This window comes from Hyla sarda, chromosome 10, assembly GCF_029499605.1.
Source record: "Hyla sarda isolate aHylSar1 chromosome 10, aHylSar1.hap1, whole genome shotgun sequence".
NCBI lineage: Eukaryota > Metazoa > Chordata > Amphibia > Anura > Hylidae > Hyla > Hyla sarda.
This window is the reverse complement of record NC_079198.1, coordinates 103,723,969-103,748,355: the sequence shown is the minus strand read 5'-3', so window position 1 is coordinate 103,748,355 and position 24,387 is coordinate 103,723,969. Positions and strand designations below refer to the sequence as shown.

At 45.9% G+C, this 24,387-nt stretch overlaps 1 protein-coding gene across 1 annotated transcript in view; it reads right to left on the bottom strand.

Annotated features, from left to right (window-relative positions):
* Positions 1 to 23,824, bottom strand: part of NADK (NAD kinase) — a 98,907-nt gene extending 75,083 nt beyond the window's left edge. The window contains exon 1 of the mRNA XM_056542732.1: positions 23,638 to 23,824. The gene's annotated coding sequence lies outside the window, so the exon portion shown is untranslated. The remainder of the gene's footprint in view (positions 1 to 23,637) is intronic.
* Positions 23,825 to 24,387: the final 563 nt, after the last annotated feature.

Below are 24,387 nucleotides of genomic sequence, written 5' to 3'. Positions count from 1 at the left end.
AGAGCAGCGTTAAGTGCTGAGGCTTCTTTCTCTACTGGCATAATCCTCACACAGGGAGGGGAGGTGTGGCTGTGAAGCCAGAAATCACATTGTGTTTGTCTTTTAGGAGGGTGGGGGCTAGTCTCATTGAGGGGTTTGCACAAAGACAAGGAGGATCTGAGAATGACGTCTTTCTACCACTACCTGCATGTAAGTGACAGCTGAAAGAGGGGAAACTGCTCTATATAGCTAATGAATGAGATTTAGACAAATACATTGGTTGGGGAGAGGGAAAGAATGGGCTATGGGTTTAGTTTCCCAGAGTACCCCTCCTTTAAGGTAAGCTGCAACCAAACACATGTGATGGCGGATTCAGAGGAGAATAGAAAAAAAAAAAAAACAGACTTAATTTATTTCAAAGACAGTGCCCTGTCTGTCTCTACTGGGTGTGGAATTACAACTTGGCTCCATTTACTTCAATGGAACAGAGCTGCAGAACACCACCCAACATGGAGACAGACAGGGAGCGGTTTTTGAAAGAAATTACCTCTATTTTTTCATTTCTGGATAACCCCTTTAATCCGGTACTTATCAGCTGCTGTATGCTCCAGAGGAAGTTGTATAGTTCTTTTCAGTCTGACCACAGTGCTCTCTGCTGACACCTCTGTCCATATCAGGAACTGTCCAGAGCAGGAGAGGTTTGCTATGGTGATTTGCTCCCACTCTGGACAGTTCCTGACATGGACAGAGGTGTCAGCAGAGAGCACTGTGGTCAGACTGACAAGAACTACGCAACTCCCTCTGTAGCATACAGCAGCTGAAAAGTACTGGAAGGATTAAGATTTTAAATAAAAGTAATTTACAAATCTGTATAACTTTCTGGCACCAGTTGATTTGAAAACATTTGTTTTTCACTGGAGTACCCCTTTAAAAATGGGCATAGTCACCTTCAAAACTTTTGATGTCTGTACTTACCCGGTCGGGGTCTGAGAATTTAGACCACAATAGATAACTAGAACTCGCTGGGAAAGACAAACTTACAATGTAAGTCTATGGGATGGTCTCGATCAACTGCACTTTTCTACCCACTTGTAAGAACACGTGGCCGACCAATAAAAAGTCTCTAGGACACGTCAAAAGATTTTTTAAAGTGAGGGGTAGACTTTAATCGTGTGTTCACTGAATCCTTATCGTACGGGCTGCCTTATATAATCTGATGATACAACAGGCATGGTGGGGAGAGTTCACAGTCTTTGGATAAGGCTTATCACGAGACTAGTTTAAAGAGAACAGGTCAATGTGCTGCAGAACTATGGATCCCAGCACGAAAGAAAGTGACCACTAAAGTTATTCATACATTTGGACTTAGCAACTTGGCCTCTGACCATATAATGCTACTGTCAACATATACATTATGGCTATGGGGGAAGAAAACCCTCAAATGATCCCTATAGGAACACTCATGCCATGACCGCACTATTTAAACATTTCCTTGAAGAGATCACTAAGGGTGTGTTCAGACGTGGGAGGATTTCCTGCAGATACCGCTCTGCAAATACACAGTAAAATGGAGTTTTGACATCCACAACTAGAAGAGAATGGCTTCTATTAGGGCTGGGCGGTATACCGGTTCATACCGAATACGGAAATTTTTGTGCTGCACGATATGAATTTTAACCCATACCGCAATAGCCTTCCCCCTTGGCCCCTCCCCCTCGGGAATGAATGAGCCCAGTAGAGATGAGCGAACTTACAGTAAATTCGATTCGTCACAAACTTCTCGGCTCGGCAGTTGATGACTTTTCCTGCATAAAGTAGTTCAGCTTTCCGGTGCTCCGGTGGGCTGGAAAAGGTGGAAACAGTCCTAGGAGACTCTTTCCTAGGAATGTATCCACCTTTTCCAGCCGACTGGAGCACCTGAAAGCTGTACTAATTTACGCAGGATAAGGCATCAACTGCCGAGCCGAGAAGTTCGTGACGAATCGAATTTACTGTAAGTTCGCTCATCTCTAGAGCCCAGCGCTGCGCTGTCCCCACATCGGGGAACTAATCCTATGTGACCTGTGAGCGCTGTTCTGTCCCCCCAATTAATTATTAGCCCAGCGCTGTCCCCATCAGGGTACTACTCACATGTCACCCGCATGCGCTGCCCTCCTCGTCCTGTGTCTTGCGGCCGCTGCCGCTGACATTCTATACCAGTGGTCTCCAACCTGCGGACCTCCAGATGTTGCAAAACTACAACTCTCAGCATGCCCGGACAGCCGTTGGCTGTCCGGGCATGCTGGGTGTTGTAGTTTTGCAACATCTGGAGGTCCGCAGGTTGGAGACCATTGCTCTATACTGTGCGGTATCCCTATGCCCGGGCTGCAAAAAATAAACAAAATTTTTTTTTAACTCCCCTGCCGTTGGTCCGGTACTGGCCTCACTTGTTTCCTGAGGATGGGAACGTCGGACAGTCGTCAGCCTATCACCGGACGCAGCGATGTTCCACCTCGGCCGGTGATAGGCTGAGCCCACTGTCATGTAAGGAGCCAGCTTCTTACATGACAGTGGGCTCAGCCTATCACCAGCTGAGGCGGAACATCGCTGCGGCCGGTGATAGGCTGACGACTCTCCGACATTCCTGTCCTCAGCGTAAGGGTAACGTAGGTGCGTTAAAGTTTATTTTGTTTACCTTTTGCAACCCGGGCATAGGGTTACAGCACAGTATAGAGTGTCAGCACCAGCAGCCGCAACAGACAGGACGAGGAGGGCAGCGCATACGGGTGACATATGCGAGTAGTACCCCGATGGGGATGTGGGCTGATAATTAATATTGGGGGGCTAAGAAATACCGTTATATACCGTAGAACCGCCAAAAGTTTAAAAAATACCGCGATACACACATTTGGTCATACCGCCCAGCCCTAGTTTCTATCCCACACATGCCCTATCACACCATACGGCAAGGAGTTGCCATGACTCAGACAGGTTTATGGTGCACAAAAGATGATATTGTCAGCTCTACTACATCTGTATATAACTTAACAGTCCTATTAACCAGCTTCATTGTTGTTAACTGCAGAGATCAAACATATGGGGTCATGGTTCACACTTCCTGACAAGATGACGTCATTGTTGGTGATCCATGAACTGGAGCGCTCATCTTTAGAACTAAAAGGGCCTAGGACCCTTTTCTCCAAACATCAGTAGGAGTCCTACCTTCTGAGCCTCCACATACAATATCTTTTTACAGGTCTTAAAATGAACTTTTTTTTTTTAGGATCTACAACCAACATAAAGTTTGTTAGGCTGTCTCTAATTCTGTATTCAAAGTTAAAAGGGGTATTCCAGCTCTAGTGTTAAAGGGGTATTCCAGGCAAAAGCAAAAACACACACACACATATACATACATACATATACATTATATATATATATATATATATATATATATATATATATATATATATATATATATATATATATATATACACACACACACACACATACATATATATATATACATATACATATATATAATATAATATATATTATATATATCTATATCTCTCAACTGGCTCCAGAAAGTTAAACAGATTTGTAAATTACTTCTATTAAAAAATCTTAATCCTTTCAGTACTTATGAGCTTCTGAAGTTAAGGTTGTTCTTTTCTGTCTAAGTGCTCTCTGATGACACTTGTCTCGGGAAACGCCCAGTTTAGAAGAGGTTTGCTATGGGGATTTGCTTCTAAACTGGGCGTTTCCCGAGACAGTTGTTATCAGAGATCACTTAGGCAGAAAAGAACAACCTTAACTTCAGAAGCTCATAAGTACTGAAAGGATTAAGATTTTTTTAATAGAAGTAATTAACAAATCTGTTTAACTTTCTGGAGCCAGTTGATATATATATAAAAAAGTTTTTGCCTGGAATACCCCTTTAAAATGTATGTTACTGGACCCTGTAAAAGAAAAAGCTATATTTGCCTATCCCGGTTCCCCCAATGGAGCATCGCAGCTCCTGTTTGACTCCATCTGTACTCTCAATCTTCTGGCCTCCTCCTGCTTTCGTGACATGGGCTCGTTGCAGGACGTGCTGGCTCAGCCAATCACTGGTCACGGTGGTTTTCTTTCTCAAACAAACAGTGATTGGCTAAGCACTTGCACAGAAGCAGGAAAGAGACAGAAGATTGGGGGACAGGATGTAGGTGAACGGGAGCTGCGAGGCTCCAGCAGGGGACCACAGATGGAAAAGTTTATTTTTTTTCTATTTTTTCGGTTATCATTGGAATGCCCTTTTAAAAAGGAGTACTCCAGAGGAAAAAAAAACAAAGTTTACAAATCAACTGGGGACAAAAAGTTATACAGATTTGTAAATTTCAATCTTCATCCTTCCTGGACTTATCAGCTGCTGTATGCTCCAGAGTGGCGTAGTCTGACCACAGTGCTCTCTGCAGTCCTTATCAGGAACAGTCCAGAGTAGGAGAGGCTTGTTTTGGTATTTGCTCATGCTCCGGACAGTTACTGAAAGGAACTACACAACTTCCTCTGGAGCATACAGCAGCTGATAAATACTGGAAGGCTTAAAGGGGAACTCCGGTACATGAGTACTTATGCCGTATCTGCCCACGAGTTCCAGCCTGGAACCCCTGCTCTCTCCATGCCCGGAGTGACCTCTACTCATGCACAGATGACTGTCAACCAGAGCACGAAGCGACAGCTCACACTCCCCCTCCATGTATCTCTATGGGAGAGCCGGAGAGATACATGTCATGGTCGAGAGTAATCCTTGCACCGATTCAGACACTTATTTCCTATCAACAGGATTCTATGGATGGGGAATAAGCACTCGCGTACCAGAGTACCCCTTTAAGATTTTTAAATAGAAGTCATTTACAAATCTTAATAACTTTCTGGCACTAGTTGACTTGAAAAATTTTTTTTTCATCCAGTGTACCCCTTTATTGCCTCTTCTGCTTTCATAGCAACAATCTGGACAAAACCCCTCCAGTAAAAGGGGTACTCCGGTGGAAATTATTATTATTATTTATTTTTTAAATCAACTGGTGCCAGAAAGTTAAACCGATTTGTAAATTACTTCTATGAATAAATCTTAATCCTTCCAGTACTTATTAGCTGCTGAATACTACAGAGGAAATTCTTTTCTTTTTGGAACACAGAGCTCTCTGCTGACATCACGAGCACAGTGCTCTCTGCTGACATCTCTGTCCATTTTAGGAACTATCCAGAGCAGCATATGTTTTCTATGGGGATTTTCACCTACTCTGGACAGTTCTTATAATGGACAGAGATGTCAGCAGAGAGCACTGTGGTCATGATGTCAGCAGAGAGCTCTGTGTTCCAAAAAGAAAAGAATTTCCTCTGTAGTATTCAGCAGCTAATAAGTACTGGAAGGATTAAGATTTATTAATAGAAGTAATTTACAAATCTCTTTAACTTTCTGGCACCAGTTGATTAAAAAAATAAAAATAAAATAAAAAGTTTTCCACCGAAGTACCCCTTTAAGGAAATCAATGAGGTGCAACAACTCCGCCCCCAATGATGGGAGCATAAAATCCCCAAGCATCGTGTGCTGCAGCAGCAACAACTTCACAGCTATAGGTAATGATGACTAATAGGGGTAAATGCACACTAGAGGGATTTACAGTGGATTTTCAATGCGGAAATTCACACAGAAAATCTGCACCAGATTACAACTGCAGCAACGTTGGCGTGACTCTTAGGGTACGTTCAAACGAGCGGATTACCTGCGGAATTTCCGCAGCGTATTTGCTGCGGAAAAGCCGCAGTGGATTTTGCTACCATTGACTTCATTGGGTCAGCAGAAAATCCGCAATAGAGAGGCAGATTTTCAGATTTTCCTTTGGACCTATTGAAATCAATGGTAGGAAAAATCCGCTGGGGATTTTCCCCAGCAGATACGCTGCAGAAATTCCACCAGTGTGTACGTACCTTTAAAATTTCATGTAGACACAGACAAAGATTGGAACGGACACGTGTGGTGCAAATTTTATATCAATTAATATTGAAGAATTCCCCATTGGAATCAAAGGGAAAGGTAAAATCTGCACCAAATTAGCTTTTTCACACAGATTTCACTGCAGATCTGCTTTGCATTTTTTTTTCTGCACGCAATCCATCTAGTGTGCATTTACCCTAATTCTGACCCCATTATGGGAGGCGATTATGTTATTCATATATTTATTGCTATCAATAATCTTTGTAAAAATCTTCGCATTACCTTTCCAATGAAATATCTGCCGCCCATTTTAAGACACTCCATGCCGCGGGTCTGTAACGTTAGTCTCCTGTCAGTGAGCAGAACATTCCTGGTGTACTGTGGACTGACACCTTGGTCACAGTCCTGCGCGCTGTTAAAGGTTAACCAAGTCCTGATAGGACTGAAAGTAAACATGTCACCTAGTTTATTTTTTACCGATTAGAGCAGTGCTTTCCCAACCAGGGTGCCTCCAGGTGTTGCAAAACTACAACTCCCAGCATGCCCGGACAGCCTTCGGCTGTCCGGGCATGCTGGGAGTTGTAGTTTTGCAACACCTGGAGGCACCCTGGTTTGGGAAACACTGGAATAGTCAGAAACTGAAACATGCTCTCTTTTGTAATCTGTTTCTATATATTTTTTTTTTTTATGCATAATTATGGGGGCAGCCATCTTGTTTGATCATGATTATGGGGGCACCAATTGCTCGTCTTGGAAGCAGATAGAAGACAGATAATTAGGGGGCTGCTGAATAAGGCTGCTTTCACACTATAAAATTCATCCGTTTTAAAGATCCGTCTGATGTTCCGTCATAAAAACCCTGCAAATCGGCCATTAGAAAATCCCATTATGGTCTATGGGATTTTTACATTATCCGTCTTAATCCGTTATAGTCCGTTATTAATAACGGACGTTATTTTGTGACGGGAGAACGAACGGAATAGTGCATTATTTCTCCCGTTACCATCTTCCGTCACAAAATAACGTCCGTTATTAATGACGGACTATAACGGATTAAAGCGGATAATGTAAAAATCCCATAGACTATAATGGGATTTTCTAATGGCTGATTTGCAGGGTTTTCATGACGGAGCATCATGAATTTTATAGTGTGAAAGCAGCCTAACCTTTTAATGCTGTGCTATGGACTCCTTCACTGGCCATCTACAGACTTTTCAATACCAATATGTACCCGTGCACCCTGAATGCTAAAAAAAGTTATTCTACATCATTTGTGGTGCAGCCTCATGTTTACTCTCTCCACAATTCCATCCCATTAAAGGAGTAGTCCAGTGCTGAAAAACGTAGGGGATAAGTTTCAGATCGCAGGGGGGGGGGGGGGGGTTGTACCGCTGGGGTCCCCTGCGATCTCTTGTACGGAGCCCCGACAGCCCGCGGGAAGGGGGCGTGTTGACAGTCAGTTTGTCCTCTGGCGGCTTCTCTCAGCTACCTCTGGAGGCTACACTGGCAGCTATTGACTATAATGGCCAATAGGTCCTCAATCCAATTTGGACACTCCTCCACAGAAACTATGGGATTTCCCTTGGCATTGGACAGACTTCCAAGCAAAGGTTCAGTAGAAAAACGTTATTTCCCACAATAGAACGCATTTCGCAGCGACACACACTACTTCCTCAGGCCAGAAGGCCTGAGGAAGTCCAACGCCGAGTGGAATCCCATCATTTCTGTGGAGGAGTGCCAAAATTGGTTTGTCTATTTGTGGATGGGAAGTAGGGATCGACCGATATAGTTTTTTTAAGGCCGATACCGATACTCTGTGGAGGTTAGGGCCGATAGCCGATAACTTATACCAATATTCCGGTATAAGTTAACGGCTATTTATCCCCCCCAGCGACACCGCTGCAGATCATTGATTTAAAGCAGGCGTTTTAAATCAATGAACTGCCGCGGCTTTTGAAGGGCCAGAGACCGCCGCCGCTACCCACACCGTGACCTGCCTGTCCACCGCAGCCGCTGCCCCATTGCCTCCCCCATTCCCGGTTTTATAATTACCTCTTCCCGGGGTCCGCTCTACTTCTGGCTCCAGCGCCGTCCTCCTGAGCTGTCACTGTGTGCACTGACGGTGACGCCGTGAAGACGTCACTCGTCACTGCTCTGCGCAGCGCACAGTGTAACACAGGACGGCGCAGGAGCCAGAAACAGCGCGGACCCCAGGCCCCAGGAACAGGTAATTATAAAACTGGGGATGGGGGAGGCAATAGGGCAGCGGCGGTCTCTGGCCGGGGCTGTGCAGTGTGGGGGGTGCGAGGGACATTATCGGCAAGGTAATTGCCGATACCAATAACATCCAAAATCGTGAATATCGCCCGATAATAACCAGTCAAACTGATAATCGGTTGATCCCTAATGGGAAGGCTGCAGGGATACCCATTTCATACAGCCTGGACTTGGACTGCACAACCATCCTTGGAAGCGCATCAAGCGTTTTCTGTCGCTTGACAATATGACACCATGTGGATTGCCTTTTGCTTTTTTTTTTTTAATAGGTCCTTAGTGTCGGTGACGAGTTGATTCATTTCAAAGGGTTTCCAGTTTTGTTTAAGTTATATAAGTGTATTGACTATCTAAGGCAGTGTTTCCCAACCAGGGTGCCTCCAGATTTGGCAAAACTACAACTCCCAGCATGACTGGACAGCCTCTGGCTGTCCAGGCATGCTGGGAGTTGTAATTTTGCAATACCCTGGAGGCACCCTGGTTGGGAAGCACTGATCTAAGGGGTGTTCTGTGAGGAAAGACACTTTATGTACTATCCTGCGATCAGACACCCAATTCTCTGATTAGAGGAAAAGTATTTTAAGTTGGAATACCCCTTCAAGTTTCCAGGATTTGGAGAAACAGAAGATGCCCTTTTTCCAAAGTTCAGACCCCAAGCAACAGATTTATGGCACAGTTCCCTCCCATCTAGCAATACAAAGCATCTGCCAGTAGTCGCATAAGGCTAGGGCTATATGACAACTTTAGTCATATGACATTAAAGGGGTATTCCAGCATTTTTATTTGACTATGCTACAAGGGCTGTAAAGTTGGTGTAGGTCATAATAGTGTCTGTACCTGTGTGTGACTGTGGTCTCGTAATTCTACATTCTGTGATTTTTGCCTCAATATTTATTTTTAACAGCATACAAAATTAAAAAATTACTCTCGGGTTTTCCCAGGTTGCAGTGCGTCGAAACGTGACCTCACTAATCAGGTGTGCAAAGGGAGCCTGTCTGCTTCAATGGGTGGAGCGACCGCTGGATTGGAGAGAGATCATTTTGCAACAGCTGTAGGCAGCCTTGTTAGAAACCACAGGTCTTTTGAATGGAATGCAACTCATTTGTGTTTCAATGGGTGGGGTGGCTGATGTGTGGGAGGGAGGAAAGTGACCTCACACTTACAAACAAGGAACTATGGGATGTGTAGTTTGAGAACAAAATTCAACAGGAAATACCCAGTTCACAAAAAGCTAGCCACAGCGTTATGGTGGACTCACAACATAGCCATTTAGTCCCAAGACAAACGCAGATCCTTCCTAAGCATGTCCATTACTGTCTGGCAGGCAAGTACAAAAATCACCTTATGCTGGATAACCCCTTTAAAAGGGGTACTCCACTGGCCAACCTTTTGGCTGCGTTCGGAATATTTAGTTCCAAATGCTGTGAGTGCGCTGCGGGGGTCGGCCACGCCCCCTTGTATGAGTAGCTCCGGGCTTCCGAGACAGGGACGTGATGTCACGCCACGCCCCCTTCATTTATGTCTATGGGAGGGGGCATTGAGGCTGTTACGCCCCCTCCCATAGAAATGAATGGAGGGGGCGTGGTGTGACATCCCCGTCTCGGAAGCCAGGTGGTCTCCGAAACTTCAGACACAGCTACTCATACAATACGGGCTGCTGCAGGCAGATTGCGGGGGGGTCCCAGCGGCGGGCCCCCCGCGATTAGACATCTTATCCCTTATCCGTTCGATAGGGGATAAGATGTTTATGCCCAGAATACCCCTTTAATGTTCCAAATGCAGCCGGAAGGCTGGCCAGTGGAGTACCCCTTTACGATTGCAATGCCACATTGCAACATATTATGTAATGATTGTCAATGTGTCACCCAAAATCCAAGTTAATTAGTCTTTTTTTTGCTGCAGGTAACTTTATCAGCACTGACCTCAATGCACGCCTCATGCGACTGCAAACTTCTTCTGACTTCTCTACAATATGGGGGGAGATTTATCAAAACCTGTCCAGGGGAAACTTTGCTGAGTTGCCCATAGCAACCAATCAGATCGCTTCCTTCACTTTGCAGAGGCCTTGTGAAAAATGAAAGAAGCGATCTGACAGGTTTTGATAAATCTCCTACTTTGTCTATATTTTCTACAGAAAAATCCTGACTGTAGCAAAGTGGCAAGACAGCAAGTTGCGGACAATATTTTGGTCACACGACTAAGATGCAATTTGCTGATGTGCAGCCCAAGCCTAAAGTAGGTGGTAGGGTAGAGAGGAGATCACGCACTGCTGTTCACGCTTTTCTGTAATGCAACGTGTTTGCAGCTTCTTTTTCCTCCTCAGTTTCTCTTTTTAGTATTTTGTGGCTTTGCAGTCACATGAAAATTACATGTCCAGCTAACTGCTTCATGACTCCATTCCCGCAGACTGTCCACACAAGAAATATATATGATTTGTCAACCAGCAGCTGTCAGCTCCATTTGTTTTTCTACACGAAGGCATCTTTTCAATCATATGCAGATTTTCTGCAGAATTCATGTAGAATTTCCGCATGAATACACAGTGCATGTAAAAAAGTGGCTGTATTCATTCCGAAAGTTACATTTTGCACAGAATCTGCACAAAATTCTCACCAGATTTTCATTAAGCGGAGGAAAAAAAAAATATTCACTTCAATGGGTTTTGTGCAGATGGTTTGTACAGCACCATTCTTACCTCATTTCTGCCGGCTTTTATCACCCCAAAAAATGCTTTTGATCGCAGCCACACACACAGTCGGATAGGTGTGGCGCGAGGTACGTTATGCCCCGCCGCCACAACACCCACCCCTGTACATCAGCACTGGGACCGCTGTGTGATTGACACACAGGTCCCAGCGCATGCGCCCTTCAGCTCAGCTAACAAGCGACGCAGCGTATGGTATCCAGGCAAGCGCTCCCTCCCGCCGCCTACCACCTCAGTGCGCCTGTGCAATGCTAGAGGCAGAGCGCGCACGTCCTCTCTGCCTCTAGTAACGGGGACTGTCCTGCGCGCATTTGCAGGAGAGAAGAAAGAAGAAGCAAGAGGATAGCAGGCAAGGAGTACAGTACATAAATTATAAGAGGTGCATATCTGAATAAACTTGTTTTTGGCTCACACGTTGGCCGAGCTGAGGGGCGCATGTGCTGGGACCTGTGTGTCAATCACACAGCAGTCCCAGTGCGGACGTACAGGGGTGGGCGTTGTGGCGGCGGGGCATAGCGTACCTCACGCCACACCTATCCGACTTTGTGTGGCTGCGATCAAAAACATTTTTTTGGGGGGGGGTGATAAAAGCCGGCAGCAATAAGGTAAAAACGGTGCTGTACACACCATCTAAACAGTACAAAGGCTGGGTGTAGGTTATATAGCCCCAAGTTCATGACAGTTGCGCTTTAATGTTGTACTAGCTGTGCAACATATAACTAGGAAAATAATGAAAAACACGTGTTTGAAGGGGTTCTCCAACTGGTACCAGAAAGTTAAACAGATTTGTAAATTATGCAAAACAAATTTGGAGAGGCTCTTGTCACTCGAACGACCATGTGACCTGGGCTACCCAATTAAGACACCTATACCCAAGGTGACAAAATGAATAAATACAAATATAGAAGTAAATTGGTGCTCAAGGTCTTGAACAAATGGCAAAAATATAAGTAAATTTAATTTATTAATACTGGTATAGATAGATGGCAAACTAGTGGAGATAAGTGTCTCACATGGCCCTTGTGATAACACCACTCCAACTGTTACAATATAATAAAATAATGCATGATTGATTAATGTAAAAAATGCAATATAAAATATATGTTAAAAATGAGACCACTTCATAAATAGTTCAATAAAAATTAGATGTAAGAAAATTCAAGTTCATCTGAAATATGCAATTATCCTTTCTCTCCAAGATAATGCAATAGAAGTCAATTTCAGTCTGATATCAGTAACCAGTAGCAACCATCCAAAAACTATCAACCAGTTAGCAATGTGTTCCAATTAATCTCCACAAAATCCAATAGTTGGTAACCAATAGTAACCATGCACAGAGGCTAACCAGCCTGAATATTTTGGGTCAATATTCTTGGATGCAATAAGTCATTGATGTTCAAATAATTCTGCCAGCAGGATAGTAGCAAATTGGACAGATTTATACTGTGAGTGCTGCAATAGCAATGATATAATAGAACAGGATACATTGTATCTCACCGCTCCCGGGCACCGGTATGTTAGGTTCGCGTTGCGATCACCTCCGCGAGTCGGCCGAGTCTCCGGTGGTGTTTTCTCACGCTGCGAGAGATAGCCGGTGTTAAGCACACTGCGGGACAACATCGCGGAGGTGATCGCAACGCGAACCTAACATACCGGTGCCCGGGAGCGGTGAGATACAACGTATCCTGTTCTATTATATCATTGCTATTGCAGCACTCACAGTATAAATCTGTCCAATTTGCTACTATCCTGCTGGCAGAATTATTTGAACATCAATGACTTATTGCATCCAAGAATATTGACCCAAAATATTCAGGCTGGTTAGCCTCTGTGCATGGTTACTATTGGTTACCAACTATTGGATTTTGTGGAGATTAATTGGAACACATTGCTACCGGTAACTGGTTGATAGTTTTTGGATGGTTGCTACTGGTTACGGATATCAGACTGAAATTGACTTCTATTGCATTATCTTGGAGAGAAAGGATAATTGCATATTTCAGATGAACTTGAATTTTCTTACATCTAATTTTTATTGATGAACTATTTATGAAGTGGTCTCATTTTTAACATATTTTATATTGCATTCTTTACATTAATCAATCATGTATTATATTATATTGTAACAGTTGGAGTGGTGTTATCACAAGGGCCCTGTGAGACACTTATCTCCACTAGTTTGCCATATATCTATATCAGTATTAATAAATTTAATTTACTTATATTTTTGCCATTTGTTCATGACCTTGAGCCCCAAATTATTTCTTTAGATTTGTAAATTACTTCTATAAAAAAAAAATCTTAATCCTTCCAGTACTTATCAGCTGCTGCATGATCCACAGGAAGTTAATTTCTTTTTTCATTTCCTTTCTGTCTGACCTCAGAGCTCTCTGCTGACACCTCTGTCCATGTCAGGAACTGTCCAGAGCAGGATAGGTTTTCTATGGGGATTTGCTCCTACACTGGACAGTTCCTGACATGGACAGAGGTGTCAGTAGAGAGCACTGTGGTCAGACAGAAAGGAAATTCAAGAAGATAAGAACTTTCTGTGGATCATACAGTAGCTGATAAGTACTGGAAGGATTAAGATTTTTTTTTTAATTAAAGTAATTCACAAATCTGCTTAACTTTCTGGCACCACTTGAAAAAAATAATTTAAAAAAATGTATTCCAGTGGAGAACCTCTTTAAAACAACCACCTATAAAAAAAAACTGGAAAAAAATAAAATAAAAAAACTAAAAAAAAACTGGTCCTTACATTTTTCTGCTGGCAGTGAGATCCAAAATAAATTTGTCAAGCCCTGAGTTAGGGCATATTGTGATGTGAACTTCAGCCTAAGGCCTTACTCGCGATACTGCGAAAGAACCCAATAAAAATCCTCAATGATTCCAGATGCACAGCCAATATATTTTGCATATAGAAAAGGTGTCTGACATTTTAAAAATGTAATAAATGAACTTTGTAATAAAATTTTTAAAAAATAAAAAAGATGAGTAAAATCAATAGGCAAAATACGAGATTTATGAGCTTTGCCCCGTAACACTTACAGCAGTAGACACAGACTTTCCCCAGCTCCAGAGCTTTATAGTAGGGGAGATGACGGTATATACACATCTGTATTTATGGCATCAAACAATGTACAACAACATTGAAGGTAGGAAGAGATTAACATACCAGCGTCTAGAGGCAGGATCCCTGTGATGGAGCCTGTTCATCCACCAGTCTATCGTGATACCTGCCACTTCCTTGTTCCGCCCGGCACCGACTCTACAGAGAATGCTGGCCGGCTGGTTTTTCCCAGCTTGGAATAAAATCCATTAAGTAAGGAAATCTGCTTTGAAGTGTCGGCCAGACATGGGTTCTGGGCAGGAAATGTAGGAAACGTAGGCACAGAGCAGAATTCTATCTTAATGGAGAACTCCACAGCTGAGATTCCTTCTAACAGGACCAGATTTCCACTGACGTCAGCAGGATGGATTCAACCAATAGGATATAAGAAAATGATATAATACAATTCCCTCATAAAACACTATCATCTAAGTCAGTAAATGTATCAATACAATGATTCCGGAGCTGTCCAAAGAGGGACTCCCTCCTTAAAAAGGGAATGACCACTATTGACAACCCCTGGGTTCTGACAAGAAGACGATCACTCCTTACTCTTACTGCTGGGACCCACAGATCAGCCGAGATATATGGGAGAACCTGTTAAGTGTTTCATTCTTCTGCAGTGCCTCCACAGGGAAAAAGAAGAATTACACTGTAATTAGTTGCTTAAAAGGGGTACTACACTGGCCAGCATTCGGAAGTAAATGTTCCGAACGCTGCTTTCGCGCTGTCGGGGTCGACCACGCCCCTCTTGACATTACGTCCAAGCCCCCTAAATGCAAGTCTATGGGAGGGGGCGTGACGGTCGTCACGCCCCCTCCCATAGACTTGCATTGAGGGGGCGTGGCCGACCCCCACAGAACGAAAACAGCGTTCAGAACATTTACTTCCGAACGCTGGCCAATGGAGTACCCCTTTAATCTATACTGTGTTATGCTCAGGGGTGAAGTTAATAGTGGAACAAACCCCTTCAAGTGAGGCACTTTCAAAAGGTTTCCCTGTAGAGTATTGCTACCGGCCACCGATATGGGAGAGAACAGCAGCCACTTCATCTAAATGGATCTAAATTAAACACCCCTGTACAGTAGGTGGACGGGAGGCTGGGGGTCCCAGAGTTTGGACCCTTAGAAAATTCCAGCATATAATAGTCATAGGCCATAACATTAGTAGATGGAGATAGCCTTTTAACAAGTGAACTGGTTCTAATGTATAATCTATAGGTTTTATCTATTATTGGCTCACTTATGGAAGTCTACTAAGTCACTGATTCCCCAGAGACAGAAAATAAAATAAAATTACAGTAAGGCCTTTGACTTGTCCCCCTCACCAATGCGAATAGGGATACATCAAAAGAGAATGCTGACAGAGTCCATGGACTGGGTGCCCTTTGATATTCAGAATGGGGTCCTATGTGAAGGGCCCAGACCCCCATGGTGCTGGCCTAAGGTGTTCATAGGGGTATGTATCAAAAACCTAAGATGAGGCTGGTGTCAGGACAAGGGACCGATCAACAGTCAAATGCATAAACCAACTCTGGGCTGGATTCCAAATCACACAGAAGTAAAAATGTACGTCATGGAAACTCTTATTGTGACTCAGTATTGTGAACGGCCCCTAACATCATGACTGTATGGAGTCCAGATCTGGGCAGGCTCCTGATGAGACGGTGGATGATGTCCTCGGGGGTCAGGTGCAATTTCTCCTTTCAAACCTGGATCAAGACTTAAATGAGCTGCCGGACATTCTGTGGTGCTACTTGGCAATGATGGATGAACTGAAACATAACATCCCAGAGGTCCTTAGTTGGACTTAGTTCGAGAAAACGTGAAGTTCAGTCAATGGCATCAATCCCTTCATCACCCAGCAACAGCCTACACCCTGGAGCCACATGAGGCAAAACACTGACCTGCACCATTAGGAAACTAAGGCCCAAGGACCGACATCCATTACATTGACTGGTTGTGAGGATTTCATACTAGTATCTAACAGGGCTGTGGAGTCGGTAGATAAATGTCCCGACCCCAACTCCGGAGTTTTCTGTGCTTCCGACTCCTCTGTATAAATAAGTGAATGTATTATACATTCCTTGAAGGAAAGAAAGGCAACATACATGTCATTACCACAGGACTACTGGCTGGGAAGCCAACAGTCTACTGTATTGAACAGTTTGTGTGCTGATCTGCTGCTGAAGATAGGGCAGTGGGAGGATCCAGGAAGGGGCATTTATTATAAAACATGATATCCCTAGTAGAATCCCATAGTCAAGTTTAAAGAGGTACTCCGCCCCTAGACATCTTATCCCCTATCCAAAGGATAGGGGATAAGATGTCAGATCGCCGGGGTCCTGCTGCTGGGGACCCCCGGGATCGCCACTGCGGCACCGCGCTTTCATTACTACACAGAGAGATTTCGCTCTGTGCATAATGATGGGCTATACAGGGGATGGAGCAGTGTGACATCATGGCTCCGCCCCGCGTGACATCACAGCCCGCCCCCTTAATGCAAGTCTATGGCAGGTGGCGTGACGACCCCCACGCCCCTTCCCATAGACTTGTATTGAGGGGGCGGGCCGTGACATCATGAGGGGCAGGGCCGTAATGTAACGATGCTCCGGCCCCTGTATTGCACGGCTCCACCCCTCATGATGTCTAGGGGCGGAGTACCCCTTTAAGCTAACAATCGAGTTTACAAGTTTTTAGCAGCAGTTTTTCCAATGGTTTACAGCTTCAGTCTTGAACTATTGACCCTCCATTCCCTTCACTTATACAAGTGTCTAGTCCTGCAAAAAACATATTTACCGTATATACTCGAGTATAGGCCGAGTTTTTCAGCACGATTTTTCGTGCTGAAAAACACCCCCCTCGGCTTATACTCGAGTGAACTCCCCCACCCGCAGTGGTCTTCAACCTGCGGACCTCCAGAGGTTTCAAAACTACAACTCCCAGCAAGCCCGGGCAGCCATCGGCTGTCCGGGCTTGCTGGGAGTTGTAGTTTTGAAACCTCCGGAGGTCCGCAGGTTGAAGACCACTGCGGCCTTCAACATCATCCAGCCCCCTCTCACCCCCTTTAGTTCTGAGTACTCACCTCCGCTCGGCGCTGGTCCGGTCCTGCAGGACTGTCCGGTGAGGAGGTGGTCCGGGCTGCTATCTTCACCGGGGAGGCCTCTTCTAAGCGCTTCGGGCCCGGCCTCAGAATAGTCACGTTGCCGTGACAACGACGCATAGGTGCTTCTGCGTCATTGTCAAGGCAACGCCTCTATTCCTGGCCGGAAGCGCGGAGAAGAGGCGCCCCCGATGAAGATAGCAGCCCGGACCACCTCCTCACCGGACCACCTCCTCACCGGACAGTCCTGCAGGACCGGACCAGCGCCGAGCGGAGGTGAGTACTCAGAACTAAAGGGGGTGAGAGGGGGCTGGATGATGTTGAAGGCCGCAGTGGTCTTCAACCTGCGGACCTCCGGAGGTTTCAAAACTACAACTCCCAGCAAGCCCGGACAGCCGATGGCTGCCCGGGCTTGCTGGGAGTTGTAGTTTTGAAACCTCTGGAGGTCCGCAGGATGAAGACCACTGAGGGCGAATGATGAGAAGAGGGGGTGTGGGGGTGGGATGATAAGGGGATGATAAGGGAATGATGAAGGGGGGATGTGCGGGATGATAAGGGGGGGGATGTGCGGGATGATGACAAGGGGATGATGAAGGGGGGGGTGTGGGATGATAAGGGGATGATGAAGGGGGGATGTGCGGGATGATAAGGGGATGATGAAGGGGGGATGTGTGGGATGATAAGGGGATGATGAAGGGGGGATGTGTGGGATGATAAGGGGATGATGAAGGGGGGATGTGTGGGATGATAAGGGGATGATGAAGGGGGGGATGTGCGGGATGATGACAAGGGGATGATGAAGGGGGGGGGTGTGGGATGATAAGGGGATGATGAAGGGGGGATGTGCGGGATGATAAGGGGATGATGAAGGGGGGGATGTGTGGGATGATAAGGGGATGATGAAGGGGGGATGTGCGGGATGATAAGGGGGGGATGTGCGGGATGATAAGGGGATGATGAAGGGGGGATGTGTGGGATGATGACAAGGGGATGATGAAGGGGGGGATGTGTGGGATGATAAGGGGATGATGAAGGGGGATGTGTGGGATGATAAGGGGATGATGAAGGGGGATGTGTGGGATGATAAGAGGATGATGAAGGGGGGATGTGTGGGATGATGACAAGGGGATGATGATGAGGATGTTAATGACGGGTCTGGATGATGACAGGGGGGGATGAGGTATTTCCCACCCTAGGCTTATACTCGAGTCAATAACTTTTCCTGGGATTTTGGGTTGAAATTAGGGGTCTCGGCTTATACTCGGGTCGGCTTATACTCGAGTATATACGGTACTTAATCCCTTATCAGTGAGAGGCTAGGTTACCCATGGGTTCCCTGGAACAGCAGAACACAACACTATGGAAAGTATAAGTATTACCGCTCCTAATTGTGCATTGTGTGCCATATAGTGAAGCACATGAAAAGCATGCTTCTTCACGGTCACTTAACGTGTTCGCTTTGCGGTTACATGAGGCACTGCATGCATTGGTCTTTATTCTTATAGTAGAGAATTCATTAATTATAACTTTTTGTGAATTGGGACATTTAGACTTTTTTTTTTTTTATTCCAATCTAAATTTAGTAGGAGTCAGAGTCGTAGCATTGCCGACTCCAGGTACCCCAAATTTTGTCCGACTCGGACTCCGACTCCACAGCCCTGGTATCTAACTGCAGTAAGGGTATCACTGGCTATTACACAAAGGTCGGTGCAGTCCTTCAAGGATATGCATCCCCAGACCATCAATGACCCATCGTCAAACTGATTATGCCGGATGATGTTGCAGGCAGCGTAACATTCACCACATTGTCTCCAAACTATTTTACACCTATTACATGGGCCCAGTGTGAACCAGTTCTAATCTGTGAGAACACAGCACCAATGGTGGACCAACTGAGGTGTTCACAAGGTGCATAGGTCCCACTAGATGATGTCAGGCACTTATGCCACCCTTATGGAGAAACATGCACACAAGCTGGAGGTCATTTCTAGGGCTTTGACAGTGGTCTTCCTGTTCCTCCTCACAAAGAGGACTAGAAGCCGGTTCTGTTGCTGGGTTCATGGTCTTCTACATCCCAGCCCGATTATCATAGTATAACAGCCTGTGTCCTATTATCCGCTTTATGCTCTTGAGACTGTGCTGAAGACGCAGCAGACCTTCTTGCGATAGATGTTCCATCCTGATGGAGCTGGACAACCTGTGCAGTCTGAATGGGCTGTAGATACTTCCTTATGTTATTAGTAGCGACTAGGAGAAAAATGGAGAACCAGAGGAGAACAGGCCAGGATAGGGAGAGAGTAAGTATGTGGCCATGACACCAGGACATTCCTTTTTTGGTGGTCGTCTTGCTGTTCTCTTCAGTGAACCTGTTGTCACTTTCAATGGAATCAAAGCAAGTAAAACATATTCGCAATCACTTACATGTCCGAATTGCACAGCGTGATACCCCTGAGGTTTCCATTATTTTCTCGGGCAGTGTATTTACGCAACTACATTCAATGGCACACACAGCTGTCAGGACGCACTGACGTTCAAAGGGACGTTTAATCATAAAATGATTGATGTCAAACACAAAACGAGAACAATGTGACCGCTGCAAAAGTCAAAGAAAAAAATTAAACCAAGGCCGCTTATTTCCACTTCAGAGCTGAGCGCGATTCCACGGCCATCAAACCAATGGGTTACGCGACTTGCGCTTGGCTTAAAAACTAACGATTTGGAGCTTGGCAGAGCCCAAAAAGATAATGTTCGTACTTGCCAACATACCGTATATACTCGAGTATAAGCAGAGTTTTTCAGCACGATTTTTCGTGCTGAAAACGCCCCCCTCTGTTTATACTCGAGTGAACTCTCCGCCTGTCAATCCCTTCTCAGAGGTCTTCAACCTGCGGACCACCAGATGTTGCAAAACTACAACTCCCCTTTAGTTTTCTACTCACCTTCCCTCGGTGGGAAGGAAGGGTAAGCTGGTTCGGGCCATCTATGCTGCAGGGACCGTCTGGTGGGGAGGGTTAGTCGTTCCGGGCTGTCCATTTTCACCAGGGGGACCCTCTTCTCTGTGCCTGCCCTGGACTAGTGACGTTGCCTTGACAACGCACAGGGACGCGCATGAACGTCCTTGTGCGTCGTCAAGGCAACATTTCTAGTCCGGGGCAGGCCTGGAGCGCAGAGAAGAGGGCCCCCTGGTGAAAATGGACAGCCCGGAACGACTAACCCTCCCCACCGGACGGTCCCTGCTGCATAGATGGCCCGGACCAGCTAACCCTTCCTTCCCACCGAGGGGAGGAGAGTAGAAAACTAAAGGGGCCGTTGGCTGTCCGAGCATGCTGGGAGTTGTAGTTTTGCAACATCTGGAGGTCCGCAGGTTGAAGACCACTGATAAAGGGATTGACAGGCGGTGATGAAGGGGGGGGGATGATGACGGGGGTCTGGATGATGTATTTCCCGCCCCAGGCTTATAGTCGAGTCAATAACTTTTCCTGGGTTTTTGGGGTGAAATTAGGGGCCTCGGCTTATATTAGGGTCGGCTTATACTCGAGTATACGGTATAAGAAGAGATATTCATTCATGCAAGCATATATGATCTAAGACAGTGGTCTCCAAACTGTGGACCTTAACCGTTGCAAAACTACATGTCTGGACAGCCAATGCAATGGCTCGAACAGTAAAAACCGCAAGTGCAGATAAAATGTGAAATAAAACACTATAATATACACAGGCGCTTACTTTGTGTAGACGCATCATCACTGTGTGCACAGAGAGCAATTAGGAATTGCTGCCAGGGAAGTCACTAGGGATCAGATAGGAGGGTACAGCATTTTATTTATTGTACACCCGGCCAGCTTTTTTCCACACCAACACCCACCCAATTAAGTGCAGATTTCCATATAAATTTTCTTCAGCAAATCTGGCACATGTGAACACACCCCTAAGGGCTCATCCACACTATGGACATTCTTCTTGCAGCAGCCTCCCATTGATCTCAACATCTTCACTCTTATCAGAATCTGCCCGGAAAAGACCATTAGTCAATGGGACTTTGAGATTATGGAGTTCATTTCGGCGGCATATTCGGCACAAAATTAAAGCCAATTCCGTGAAACTTCCTCAGTGTGAACATACCCTAAGGGCCCATGCACACATTTTGAAGGTGCCACCAGAATTAATTGGCGCTATGACTGCGAAGATCAGTTCATTCTATTGAATTTCTGCTGCGGACATTCTGCAGTGTGCACAGAGCAGCAGAATCCTATTAAAAGCAATGGGAGGCTGCAGCACTGGCATCTCCGTCTCTGCACAAAAGGTTCTCATTCCTTCTACTGCGAGATTGAAGTGACAAGTTTGTCAGCGAAGAAGAGATTGGTGCTAGAGACCCAGGTAAGAAGCCTGTCCTGGGTGGCGGGATGGCCCACCCTAATCTAGGACATTTAGGAAGCATACTGCGCATCAACAACTATGGGTCACTGTGCTGTGAAAATGCTTTCAGGTTATTCAACCTACAGTCCGGCCAGGACTTGTGTCTGTATTACCAACCTTAGACTACATTAGGGCCATGAAACTCAAGGGGTCCATTACAAACACATCACGGTATATGCTGGAAGATCTTTGACAGTTTGCTAACATATTCCAGTGACATGTGCCAAAATAGTGAATTGAATAGGGTCTTCTAGGATCCTTTCATGCACCACCAGTCACTGAGATCCACATCCTATTCCTGTTACATTACATTGCGATGATATAGTAAACTCGTGTTTTGTGCTTAAAAAAAAATAAATAAATAATGTTATGTGTTATCCAAAAAAAAAAAAGAAAAAAGAAAAAGAAATAATACACAAATAGAAATAAAACGAGCAGACGCTTGCCTAAGGCTAGGTTCAGACTACGGAATTTCCGCTTTGAAATTGCAGACGGAAATTCCGCTTGCTAAAATGCATAGTGTAGTGAATGGGTTTCCATTCACAAGTTCCGCTCGACAAATTCCGAACAGAAAATCCGCAGAAATTTCCGCCTGAAGAAAGGGGTTGCTATTTCTTCAGGTGGAAATACTCTCGGAACACATTGCAGTCTATGGGAGACTGCAGTGTCCACACGGTCCTAGCGCCGACTGATTCAGTCAGCGCTGGCCGCATTGGAATCTCCGGGCGGAAATTTTCTGCCCGGAGATTCCATAGTCTGAACCTAGCCTAAGTCTCCTTAACACTTTGGCAAAAAGTCCAAAACTTGGAACCCACTTTAAAAGAAAGGCTTCTCCACAGTGATGTTACATCATGGGATCTGGGGCACCCAATACAAAAGCTGAGCTCCACTAGTCAGGAGAGAAACGACGGCCTGGGCTATGGGATACGGACGAGTCTCAGGACTGGAGTTACACGAATGTGATCAGGATGCTGAATATAATCATTAATGTTTCCATTCACTGCCTGCAAGCAAAGGTCTACTGTTTCCATTCACTGCCTGCAACAAGAGTTGAAACTTGACGTATAAAAAAAAAAAGCTGCTAGTTTTCAGGATGCATTGAAAAATTGGCATCTCCTATGTGCCATTAAAGCAGTGGCCTCCAAACTGTGGACCTCCAGCTGTTGCAAAACTACAATTCTTAGCATTCCCGGTCAGCCAACGGGAATGCTAAGAATTGTAGTTTTGCAACAGCTGGAGGTCCACAGTTTGGAGACCGGTGGGAAAAAAGATAACTAGCTAACCGATGGGGGTCCAACTATGTTGCCCCCGCAATCTTGTATTCACCACCCACCTGTTTGAGCGGCATGCTGCGGTGCCAGCTCACAAAGAGCCGGGTGGCGACCACGGGGCCGGAGTATCGTGACATGATGACTCCGCCCCCGCGGGACGTCACCCCCAACTATGCAAGTCTATGGGATGGGGCGTGATGTCACACTGGGGCGGAGTCGTCATGTCACCATACTCCGGCCCCATGTACAAGATTGCGGGGGTCCCCAGCGGCAGGCCTATATCCTTTGAATAGGGGATAAGATGTCTCAGGGCCGGAGTACCCCTGTAAATGAAACAAAGCGAACAAAAAGTCCCAACTACAGATTGGCCGCAAAAAATGACCCTCATACATCCCCGTATAAGGAGAAATAAAAAAAAGCTATAGGGGTCAGAATAGGAGAAAATGTCCCCCGCATGTGTATCCTGTGATGTCACGCATATATAATTAATTATGTAAAGTACCATGGCCGGTATTTATTTTTTTGGGCGACCCCAGGGGCAGCACATTACAAAGTTGCGCCTTCATGCGATTTGTACACAATGATAAAGTACCAATGAGAGGTTGTGAGTCACGTGACTGTAGTGGTCACCTGATGTTTGTTACTGGGGGGTCTTGTCTACATGAACCCCCACCGCTTGTCACACTCAGTGCCCCCCAATACGTGTCTGGTATAATACCCATAGAGAAGAATGCCCCTCTTATAGGTTACCCCTCTGCCAGGGCCCCCTCAGCCCAATGCCTGGCACAGGCCGGCAGCAGCTGGTATACGTGGACATGTGACTTACAGGCTGTGCCCAGCTGGCAGGGTGGACGTCGTCTACATCACGGCCTCCTCTTCCTCAGGTGCCGTCTGCCCGGGTGTTTAGGCTACGTAGCTCCCATGGCGGCTTCTCCGGAGCCTGAACCCCCCACCCGCCGCTCCACAACGGGCCCCGAACGAACGGGAGATGCAGGACAGGAGAGGGTTAAAGGAGCTCACGTGATCTGAGCGGAAAGGGCGGGCTTACTGTCAGTGCGGCTCAATGGAGGGAAAAGCTTGAGGAGACAAGCAGGGAGGATGTGATGCTCTGCAGTAGAGGGGCTGATGGAGGATGTGATGCTCTGCAGTAGAGGGGCTGATGGAGGATGTGATGCTCTGCAGTAGAGGGGCTGATGGAGGATGTGATGCTCTGCAGTAGAGGGGCTGATGGAGGATGTGATGCTCTGCAGTAGAGGGGCTGATGGAGGATGTGATGCTCTGCAGTAGAGGGGCTGATGGAGGATGTGATGCTCTGCAGTAGAGGGGCTGATGGAGGATGTGATGCTCTGCAGTAGAGGGACTGATGGAGGAGTGATGCTCTGCAGTAGAGGGTCTGATGGAGGATGTGATGCTCTGCAGTAGAGGGGCTGATGGAGGATGTGATGCTCTGCAGTAGAGGGTCTGATGGAGGATGTGATGCTCTGCAGTAGAGGGACTGATGGAGGAGTGATGCTCTGCAGTAGAGGGGCTGATGGAGGAGTGATGCTCTGCAGTAGAGGGACTGATGGAGGATGTG